At 45.1% G+C, this 10,740-nt stretch overlaps 1 pseudogene; it reads left to right on the top strand.

Annotated features, from left to right (window-relative positions):
• Nucleotides 1-2,093: 2,093 nt before the first annotated feature.
• LOC128060962 (ubiquitin-conjugating enzyme E2 G1-like) lies at nt 2,094-2,598 on the top strand (annotated as a pseudogene).
• The last annotated feature ends 8,142 nt before the right edge of the window (nt 2,599-10,740 follow it).

The following is a 10,740-nucleotide window of genomic DNA, read 5'->3' as shown; positions in this document are numbered from 1 at the left end:
ATAATATCTCTCCCTATTCTTGGTAATATTCTTTGTTCTAAATCTATTTTGTCTGATATTAATATGGCTACCCTAACTTCCTTTTGATTAGTGTTTGCATGGTATAATTTTTTCCATCCTGTTTCAACATATATATATATATATATATATATATATATATATATATATATTTAAAGTGAGGTTCTCATGGACAATATATATGTCTTAGTTTTTAAAAATTTTAGTTTGACAATCTGTCTTTTAATTGGAGTTTTGGGTCTTTTTTTTTTAACTGGGGGACAACAGAGGATGAGATGGTTGAATGGCATCACCGACAAATGGATATGAATTTGAGTAAACTCCAGGAGCTGGTAATGGATAGGGAGGCCTGGTATGTTGCAGTCCATGGGGTCACAAAGAGTCAGATGTGACTGAGTAACTGAACCGAACTGAACTTGGATCTTTCACAACTGATATAATCACAGATGTGACTGGATTTGAAACTATTGTCTTACTACTTGCAATTTTTTTGGCATCTGATATTGTATCCCTTTTTCCTCTTTCTATGCCTTATTTGGAATTAATTTAGTATTTTACTATTATTCCATTTTATTCTATTACTTGGTTATTGATTATACCTCTTTGAAATATTTTTAGTGGTTGATCTAGGTTTTCATAAACTTCTCCTATTTGTTGGTGAAATGCCAATCATTATGTAAAAAAAGGAGAAGAAAATGTGGTAAATAGAATTTATGCCTGAAAGTAGGCATGTCTCCTTTTCTCTTAGACAGTTGACTTAGGTTAGTTTGTGCCTCAAGTGGAGTCTACAGTGTCAGAGGGTTCTTCTCAGTCTCCTCCCTTCCTTTCTCCCCTTCCTTCCTTCCTTTCTTTCTTTTTCTTTCTTCTGTAGCTTTATTGATATATAATTCATATACCATAAAATTCACCATTTAAAGTGTACAATTCAACCGATTTTAGTTTATTCACAGAGTTTCACAACCATCACCACAGTCCATTTTAGAACATGTCATCACCTCAAAAACAAAAGCCCTGTACTTGCCAGGGAATAAGTATAGAGATCCTATTTCTGTTTGGGGGATAATGAACTTCTGGAACTAGGAACTGGTATTGGTTGTGCAACATTATGAATGCATTTAATGTCATTGAACTGTGCACCTTAAAAGTGTTAACAATAGTAAATTTTGTTATTGTTTTTTTTTTACCACAATTAAAACTTTTTAAAGGAACTCTGTACCTCCCAAAGTTCCCCTATCCCCCCAATCCCTAAGTAGCCACTTCTCTACTTTTCACATGTATATATTTGCCTATTCTGCACATTTCATATGAATGGGATCTTACATTACATGACATTTTGTGTTTGGCTTCTTTCACTTAGCTTGTTTATAGGGATCATCCTTGCTATAAACTGAATGTTTGTATAGTCTCAAAATTCATATGCTGAACGCCTATTGCCCAAGATGATAGTGTTAGAGGGTGCACCCTTTGGGAAATGCTTAGGTCAGGAGGGTAACTTGACACTAATGATTGGAATTAGTGTCCTTATAAAAGAGACCCCAGAGAACGAGTTCATCCTTGCTGTGAGGATGCAGCAAGAAGTCAGCAGTCTGGAACCTGGAAGACAGCCCTCATCAGAACCTGACCACGCTGGGACCTTGATCTTGGATTTTCAGCCTCCAGAGCCATGAGAAATAAGTTTCTATTGTGTAGAAGCTACTCAGTCTGTGATTTTTTTTCTTTTTAATATCATCCTGAATGGACTAAAACAATCCTTGTTGGACCATGTATCAGTATGATTTTATGATCAAATAACATTTCATTGTATGGGTGCTATATTTTGTTTATCCGTTCATCAATTGATGGGCATATGGGTTATTTCCACCTCTTGGCTATCATGAATAATGCTATTATCAAGGCGAGTGGACTCACACTGGCAATGAGGTGCCGCTACCACTGCCACAGACCAGCCTGCCTCGGCTTTGGTGCCCCGGTCGTGGGGACCTGGGTTCCTCAGCACACCCAGCTCCAGCAGCTCTGGAGCCTGTGTGCAGTCCTTTGGAAGCCCCAGTGCCAGCCTGAGCCCTTGCTGGGGAAGGATGACTGAGCTGCAGTTGGTACTGCTATAGTGAAGACACCTGGAAGAGCTCAACAAAAATCCAGTGGAAGGCTTTTCAGAAAGTTTAATAGATGACAATGATCTTTACCAATGGGAAATTCTTATTATTGCTTTTCCAGATACACTTTAAGAAGGTGGTGTTTTTAAAGCTCATCTCACTTTCCCAAAAGCTTATCCCCTTTGGCCTCCTAAAGTGAAATTCATTACCAAAATCTAGCATCCAAATGTTGATATATGGTGATATATGCTTTTCTATTCTTCACAAATCTGGGGAAGATAAATATGGTGATGAAAAGCCAGAAGAATGCTAATTGCCTATTCACACAGTGAAAATCATCATGATTAGTGTCATTTCTGTGCTGGCAGACCCCAGTGGAGACTCACCTGCTAATGTTGATGCTGCAAAAGAATGGAGGGAAGGCAGAAATGGAGAAGTCAAGAGGACAGTTGCCCACTGTGTAAGAAGCCAAGAGCCTGCTTTTTAGTGACATTTATTCAACAGCTGTAACTTCACTTATTTCAGGGTCTCCAATTGAGAAACATGGCACTTTTTCGTGCACTCTACCCACCTATTGCTGGACTTCTGTTGTAACAAGCTGGCAAGCACTGGCTGGAACTGGACTGTAATAAAACATGCCAGTATCAATGCTGGAAAGAGCCTAACACATGCCAGCCTACAGATGATTATGCATTTTGAAATCTAATGAACTGTTTAACCCTTCAGGAAGAATTGTAAACACCTGTACATAGCACAACATGATCTGGATAGTATATATACTGTTCATGTACATCCACATATACACCTTGTACCAAATAACACTTTCTTGCAGTAGAATAAGAATCATGTAAATTCTAAAACATTTTAGCAGATTTTCTTTCCTTATTATTGTTTCTTTTCAGGTTTAAAAGCATGTCAGATAAAAAGCAATTAGGATTAACAACTTCCATTTAATTTCCTTTAAACAATTGAGGCTTCATTAAACTCTTTCCACTTACTAAACTTTTATGTCTTTGTTTTCACATAGTCCCCTTTCCTTTTATCTCTTCTGTCGGCCAGGAAGTTTTCAAATCATTTAGTTCAAATGCCAAAGTACTCAATAAGCAACTACTTGATTTTTAATGATGACTTCAGAGGAGTGGTCATCACTAGATGCTACGTCCCTTTGTATTGTACCTGTACCCATCTCTCAGATTGGATACAGCAATAACATTTTTTTGTCATTAAGAGCTCTTGAATTCAGTCATTATCCCTAGGAACTAAAAAGAGTGAGTTCTGAATTCAATTCAGATTTTAAATGATTGAAATTTACACCCAACAACACAAAACTCTGATTTGGTTTTATTTTTTGCCCTCAGTTACCTAATGTGAAAGATGGATGAATAAAGCATGCATAGCTACAGGCTTTCTACTTAACCTCTGGGTTTGCTATTAAAAATGCTGTTTATCCTCATCCCTTCTCCTTAGCCCTGCATATTTCTTTGCCTCTATACTTCTAATATTGCAGAGTTTTCTCACCTATTGTACAAAGAAAATGTGATGTATATTTCCATGTAATTTGATTTTGGAATTCTGTCACCTTATTACTGAGTTCTTCCAAAATATAATTTTTAAATGTATTGTCTTTTTGTTACTGAGTTGTAAGATTCTTTATATATATTATATTAATATATAGACATGAGCCTGTTATCAGATATATGCTCTGTAAATATTTTCTCCTATTCTGTGGGTTGTCTTTTCAATTTCTTGATAGTATCCTTTCAAGCACAAATTTTAAAATTTTGATGAAGTCTTTCCCAGGGCTTCTGCCCAACTCTCTCAGTTTTCCATAGTCCCTGTATTTCTGTGTCACAGGGGATATCTCTCTCCATACTCATCTCTTCCCTGGGTGGTAGACTGTTGCTGGCTCATTATACTGTGATAGGGTCATGGCAGGCACAGTGGATCCCCAGTTTGTGGGTTTAGCTGAGTCTTGGGCGGGCCCTTATACATCTTGGTCATGGACATAGGGGTTTCTCAGTTTCCTCAACCTCTTTTCTGTGGCAACTATTTTCTACCTTCTATCTGTGGTTGGGACTTCCTAGGTGACTCAGTGGTAAAGAATCCACCTGCCAATGCAGGAGATTCCAAAGTGCAGCTTCGATCCCTGGGTTGGGAAGATCCCCTGAAGGAGGGCATGGCAACCCCCTCCTGTATTCTTGTTTGAAAAGTCCCAGGATAGAGGAGTCTGGTGGGTTACAGTCCAGGGGGTCTCAACGAGTCGGACCCAACAGTGCCTGAGCGTTCACACACATCTGTGACTAGTCTGGAGTGGGAAAGATTTTCCTGCCCCTCCCCCAGTAGTACCACCTCTGCCTGGTGGGTACTGCTTGGGCAGGGGACAGTTTCCTGAGCCCCGCCACCCCAAGGGGTGACAGGGGCTTTCTGTGACAACAGTGGGTCTTGGACCATGTCCTAGGGGCAGTGAGAAAGTTTCCTACTTCTCTCCCAAGAAGTAGATGATTTTGCTTTTACTCTTCTCTCAGAGGCAAGGTAATTTTGCCTAGGTCCTTGGAACAAAGTGTTTTTCTGTCTCTCACCCAAACCTTAAGATTTTGCTTTGTAGAAAGGGTCAGAATGACAGATTGGGCTTTAAAAAAAATTAATTTATTTTTGAGTGCACTGGGTCTTCATTGCTGCTCGCAGGCTTTCTTTAGTTGCAACGAGGTGGGGCTACTCTCTAGTTACGGTCCATAGGCTTCTCATCGAGATGGTTTCTCTTGCAGAGCAGAGAAACCCTCTAGAGTGGTTGGGCTCACTAGCTGTGGCGCATGGGCTCAGTTGCCCTCAGGCGTGTGGGATCTTTCTGGAACGGGTATCGAACCAGTGTCCTCTGCATTGGCAGGCGAATTCTTAACCACTAGAGCACCAGGGAAGTCCAAGACTGGGGCTTTTTGACTGTGCAGAACGGTGGAAGGCAGGTCTCTGTGGTGCCCCACGTGATCTTCCTGGGAGGGAGTAATGGTGGAGGCCTGTGGCAAAGAGCTTGAGGTCAGTCTGACTCCCTGGTAGCTGAGGTTCTCAATTCCTTCCACCTGACATGCTGAGCCCACTAGACCTTTAAGACTTCACTGAGTACTATCTGATTTCCTCTCTTCCACTAGTACATTGGCACCCTTCTTCTAGGCACTGATGAGGTGATCTCATTCCTGTATCCTCTCTGGGAGGGTTTGCCCATGAAATCCCAGCAGATGACCTCAAGCGTCGCATCTAGAGCAGAAGTGAGTGGTGTTCCACACTGGCTTACTCCTGACTGTAGGACTGAATGTCAGGGCCCGAGTCAGGTACTCCTCTTCTATGACCTTGAACCAACTCCTTCAGTCTCCCTGATGTGCAGGGTGGCCCATAGAAGGGTGAGGATGGGGGCTCCAGATCAGATTGCCCCATGTGACAGCATGACCCTTGGCAAGTTACTCAACGTCTATATGCCTCAGTTACCTCATCTGTCCAATGTAGATGATGATAAACCTACCTCAGGAATGATGTGAAGACTAATGAACCCATATAAAACTTGCATCATGATGCCTGGAACAGGATATTAGCTATTTTCGTTACCTGTAGAGCAAAGTAGTAATAGCAGTAGCCATGGAGATCCTGTACCAAGAGTAGCATTTCTATTACTCTTGATAGTCTCTAAGTTTCCTTCCAGTACTGTTTGGACAATATGGATCTATTTGGGACAATCAGAAATATTTATGCATTTATTTTAGTGAGGTAATCTAGTAGGCCAGCGAATAAAATACTTACCCAAGAAGGGAAGGGCAGGCCTGTTTGCTGTGTGACCTTTGCTCAGTCTGTGGCCGACTCTGGACTATTCATGTCCTGTGCAGAGGGCAGGTTGAATCAACAGGCTGAGGCTGCTCACATCTGTGTCAGGATGCCGGGTAGGAGGGGATCAAGAGGCAGCTGTGGAGCTGTCAGCCCACAGGGATAGTCATGCCCCTTCCTCTAAATTACAAATCACAGAAGGCTGTAATCGGAGCGCTCATGTTCCCAGAGCACTTTTATTGGCAAAGTTCACTCATATTCATGATCTCATTTAGTTATGACAAGGGCCACCTGGGGTGTGTGTATGTGTTGGGGACTGTTTGGTCCCAGACTGGCAGCAGCATGAGATCCGGAGGGCAGGGGGCAGGTTAGGGTTAGGGGTTAGGGTCACCCAGTGTGACTTGGTAGCTCTGGGCTGAATTCCAGGATGCAGCTTCTGGTGCTGTGCTCTTCCTCAGCTGAGGCAGTGGGGTGCTGGTTCCCCTAGGCTTCCTCAGGGAGGAAGTGTGGGTGGGATTTGCGAAAGCTGAGGCCTGGGGAGGGGAAGCCTGCATGGCTAGTGGTTGGAGCCCTCTTTTCCTGGACCAGATGTGAGCACCTCTGGGGCGAGGAGAACATGTCCTCCATCACTGCCTCCTGCCCTCTTTGGTCACAGGGTCAGGAGAGTTTTATTGAATGAAGAGACAAAAAAAAAAAAAAAAATTCTCTGATTTTGTTCAGACTTGTTGCATCTTACACCATCAGAGTCAGCGAAGACCCTAGACTTGCTCTTGTGTCAGCCCTAGCACAGTGCCAGGCACATAGGAAAGCACTGATATGTATTTATTAAAGAGATGACACCACCAAACCCAATCCTTGCACAGATTAAAAAAAGAGGGACATGGGGGTAGGGTAATGAGGAATTTTTATTTGATGGGTATAGAGCTTCCATTTTGCAAGATGAAAAGTGTTCTCTAGTTGGATGGTGGTGATGGTTGAAACAGTGTAGTACACTTTAAAATAGTTCAAATGATAAAAATTTTATGTTGCTTATATCTTACCATAATTTAAAATGCTGAAAAGAAACCTGACAAAATAAATACATACTTTCACCTGAAGAAACAGAACAGGCTAAACCTGCATTATTTCTATTCATTTCACAAATGGAAAGGAAATGCAATCTGGCTGTACCCTACTGCAGACCCTGCCAGATGCTCACACGTACACCAGTCCCATCCAATTAGCCCACCCGTCTTGAGGCTCCACTGGGCCCCAGCCCTGGCCTGGAGCTCATGGGGAATCGGTTTCTTCTTTCTGAAGCCAGGGGGGCAATAGAGGTGAGGCAGGTGGGACAGAAAGGAGGGAGAACCCTTTTAACTCTCCCTCCACCAGACAGTGTGTCCTTTGTGAAAAGTCATCTGGTTTTACAAAGCAAGGTCAAGTCAGCAAGAATACATGGCCAAGCCAGTTACACAGCCCTGTTATGGTCCATAACATGAGCAAAAATAGCCACCAGTCTCCAAAGCAGACTCCAAAGTAGGACTGCCTAGGGCTCTGTGGTTCTCACAAGCCTGAGCAGCCAATTCTTTCACTGACTGAGTGTCGCACACATAGGTGGGTCTGCAGCTTGCATCCTGTGCTCTGAATGGCATATTCCCTGTGTTCCATTGCTGATTTCACAGACAGTGATATTGAGCATCAGTTGATTCCCTGAAGTTACTCAACCAGACAATGACAGAGGTGCCATTGGGATGAAGAATCCTGTATTCCAGAATGGAGCCCTTTCTACCATAAGAGTCCCCCTCTGAGGAAAGGAAGGTCTAGTATTGTCCCTTGGACCCCCATGTGCTCCCAGTTGTACCACCTTGAAGTCAGTATGTGGAGGGTGTTGGCAGAGCAACTCTTGCCTCGCTGACCCCACTTGGAAGGATGTCTCTTTTCTTGCTTTCTGACTGTGACTGCTTCATCCTCTAACGGGCGCTAATGGCTTAAGGGGACACCCTCAGGAACAGGGACTCAGCAGGCTGAGAAATCTTCCTAACCAGGACTGTGGGGTGCTTCAGAGAGGGCCTTGGGCCTACAGTAAAGATGGGGAGATTTGGGGGACTACAGTGAGGAGGGTAGGACATGGCAGACCAAGGGGAGCCTCTGGAGACACCCGTCCCCTTGTGGGCTCTTTGTACTCTTTGTCCAGCCAGGTGGTGTGGAGGTAGTTGGGGTCACTGGTTTCTAAGCCTACCTCCCTGTTTTAGTACAAATTCCCCAGAAGCAGACTCTGACATAGGATAGGAACCAAGTGATCCTAGTTTGTTGAGGAAATGCCCGTGGGAGAAACTGGAGAAGAAGCTGGGGCAGCAGAATGCGGAAGGGGAAGCAGCTAAGCAGGGTGTGACCCGCACCAGGAGCAGCCTCAGCTCATCCCTTGGGGCAGCAAACACGATGCCGCAAGTGTGTTACTGCTTAGAGCAAGGAGCTGGTCTTCTCCAGTCAGTCAGGGCCGAGGGGCCCCTGGGTGCAGCAGGAGGGTGTGATGTAAACTTGCACCGTGAGTAGTGTTCCCCTAATCTACTCCTGGGACTGTGTCCTCGTGGAGCCAGGAAGCCCAGGAGAGGTGCAGGGAAAGGTGTTAGAAAGAATGACACAAGCTGAGAATGGGGTTCAGGGTCCCGGTGAAGGGAATCTGGTGGAGCATCAATAGCGTTCCCTTGCTACCCTCAGGATTCATCCTCATGTTTCAGGATCCCAGGTCTTCCCCAATATCCCTGGATGGACAGCAGCGGGTGAGGGCACTGATCGTCTGGGAGCCTGAAGCTGCAGGTGAGACAGAGCTTTGGAGTGAGATTGCAGGGTACAGTGTCAGGGAAGCCCCAGGGAGCAGGATGTCACAGTCTGGAAGGACTGAGGGGTTTGACTCTCCTGCTTTGCAGATGCAAGATGTCACATTCCCAGCCAGGCACATTCAGACACATGAGCCAGGAACAGACAGGAGTGTGTACACCATATACACGTATATACGAACACATATGCTGCTGCTGCTGCTGCTAAGTTGCTTCGGTCATGTCCGACTCTGTGCGACCCCATAAATGGCAGCCCACCAGGCTTCCCTGTCCCTGGGATTCTCCAGGCAAGAACACTGGAGTGGGTTGCCATTTCCTTCTCCAATGCATGAAAGTGAAAAGAGAAAGTGAAGTTGCTCAGTCGTGTCCGGCTCTTCGCGACCCCATGGACTGCAGCCTACCAGGCTCCTCCGTCCATGGGATTTTCCAGGCAAGAGTACTGGAGTGGGTTGCCATACACACACTGATATTCCTGCAGACACTTACCTGTAGATTTTCACACTTGCTTGCACATGCATATTCCTGAGCTCACGCCTAAAGCATGGCCAGCCAGGTCCTTTTTATTCCTGGCTCTCAGGGGAGGGGGAGGTAGGGAGTTGGGCAGGGTCCAAGGCAGGCTGGTTGCAGCTGACCACTGAAGGGTGACCTTTGGCTGGAATTTCTCAGATCATGCAGTCCCAGAGTCTGGTGTTGCTTGTGAAGCAATGATAAAAGCATCTGGAAGCTCAGTTGCTGCCTCCTGCCCTATCCACCCCATCCATGTCCCCACAGTTCCACTCCTACCTTTGATCCAGGCCTTAGTCCATCCAGGACCAGGGGTCCACCTGCCTGCAGTGCACAGATGAGGATCTGCAGTCATGAAAAGAATGAAATGGGGACAGTAACTTACAGTCCCTGACATTTAGCCCGCATCCTTCCAGAGTGGCAGGAGCCAGCAGGAACATGGCCAGTGAGAAACAAGGGTCGTCAGTTCAGAATCAAATTGCTTCTGGCTCTGAGAGGTTCCCAGGCTGATGGAGATCACAGGTATTTAAAAAGCTTGGTGAATGCTCAGTAGACAGAAGTTGGGAACTGATGAAGCCCAGAGGAGACACATGACAGCCTGGAAGGGGTGGGATCAAGGAAGGCTTTCTGGAAGAGGTGGTATCAAAAGGACTCCTGACATACCAAGAATTGCATTTGGGTAAAAGGGCTTTCAGGAAGGGGGAACAGTTTGTGCAAAATGCTGGCAGTAGGGGAAACACGATGCCCTGGGGAACTGAAAGAAGCTCAGCAAGGCTGGAGGAGGGTAGGAGGGCAGCTGGCGAGAAAGGCAGAGCCCACCCTGTAAATGGCAATAAGCAGGCCAAGGGGCTAGAGACGTCCTGAGGACAGAGAATCCACTGGGCAGTTTTCATCAGAGGACTGATGGTGTCAGACCTGCACTGGGAGGTCCTTCTGGCTCCAAATGCAGGGTGAATCTGGGGATGGCTTGAGACTAATTTGAATGGAATGTAGGGCTGGTGGAGATTTTGCAGGACAAGAGGCCAAGCAAGGACTTTATGTAGTCCTCTTCTACAAAAAGAGGAGAGGAGAGGAGAGGACGAGAGGAGGAGAGGGGAGGATGAGGGGAGGGGAGCGGAGGATTAGGGGAAGGGAGAGAAATGTTCACAAAATTATAATACATTAAACTTAAAGTAAATAATTGAGTACACTTTTTTTTCTTTTTTCTTTTTACTATAGGTCTACTAATTATAAGGGCAGACATTTCAGAGGATGACATGTGGAGCTTAGTCATCATTACCTATAATCAAGTGATGGCAAATGTTCATCTGTATAAGTCATTCTTAGCTCACAGGTCGTTCAGACAGGGCTGTAGTTTGCTGAACCTGGTGTACACATGGCTTGGCTAGAAGCAATTGAGAAGCAAAGAGGATCTCCCCTCCCCCACCACAAAGGCTCTGCAACAGCCTGCCACTCCCTCGGGACACTACACTGCCTCCAGAGGGCTCAGTGAAAATCAGCCT

This window comes from Budorcas taxicolor, chromosome 15 (assembly GCF_023091745.1).
Source record: "Budorcas taxicolor isolate Tak-1 chromosome 15, Takin1.1, whole genome shotgun sequence".
In the NCBI taxonomy this organism is placed as follows: domain Eukaryota; kingdom Metazoa; phylum Chordata; class Mammalia; order Artiodactyla; family Bovidae; genus Budorcas; species Budorcas taxicolor.
This window is presented reverse-complemented; position numbering and strand designations above follow the sequence as displayed.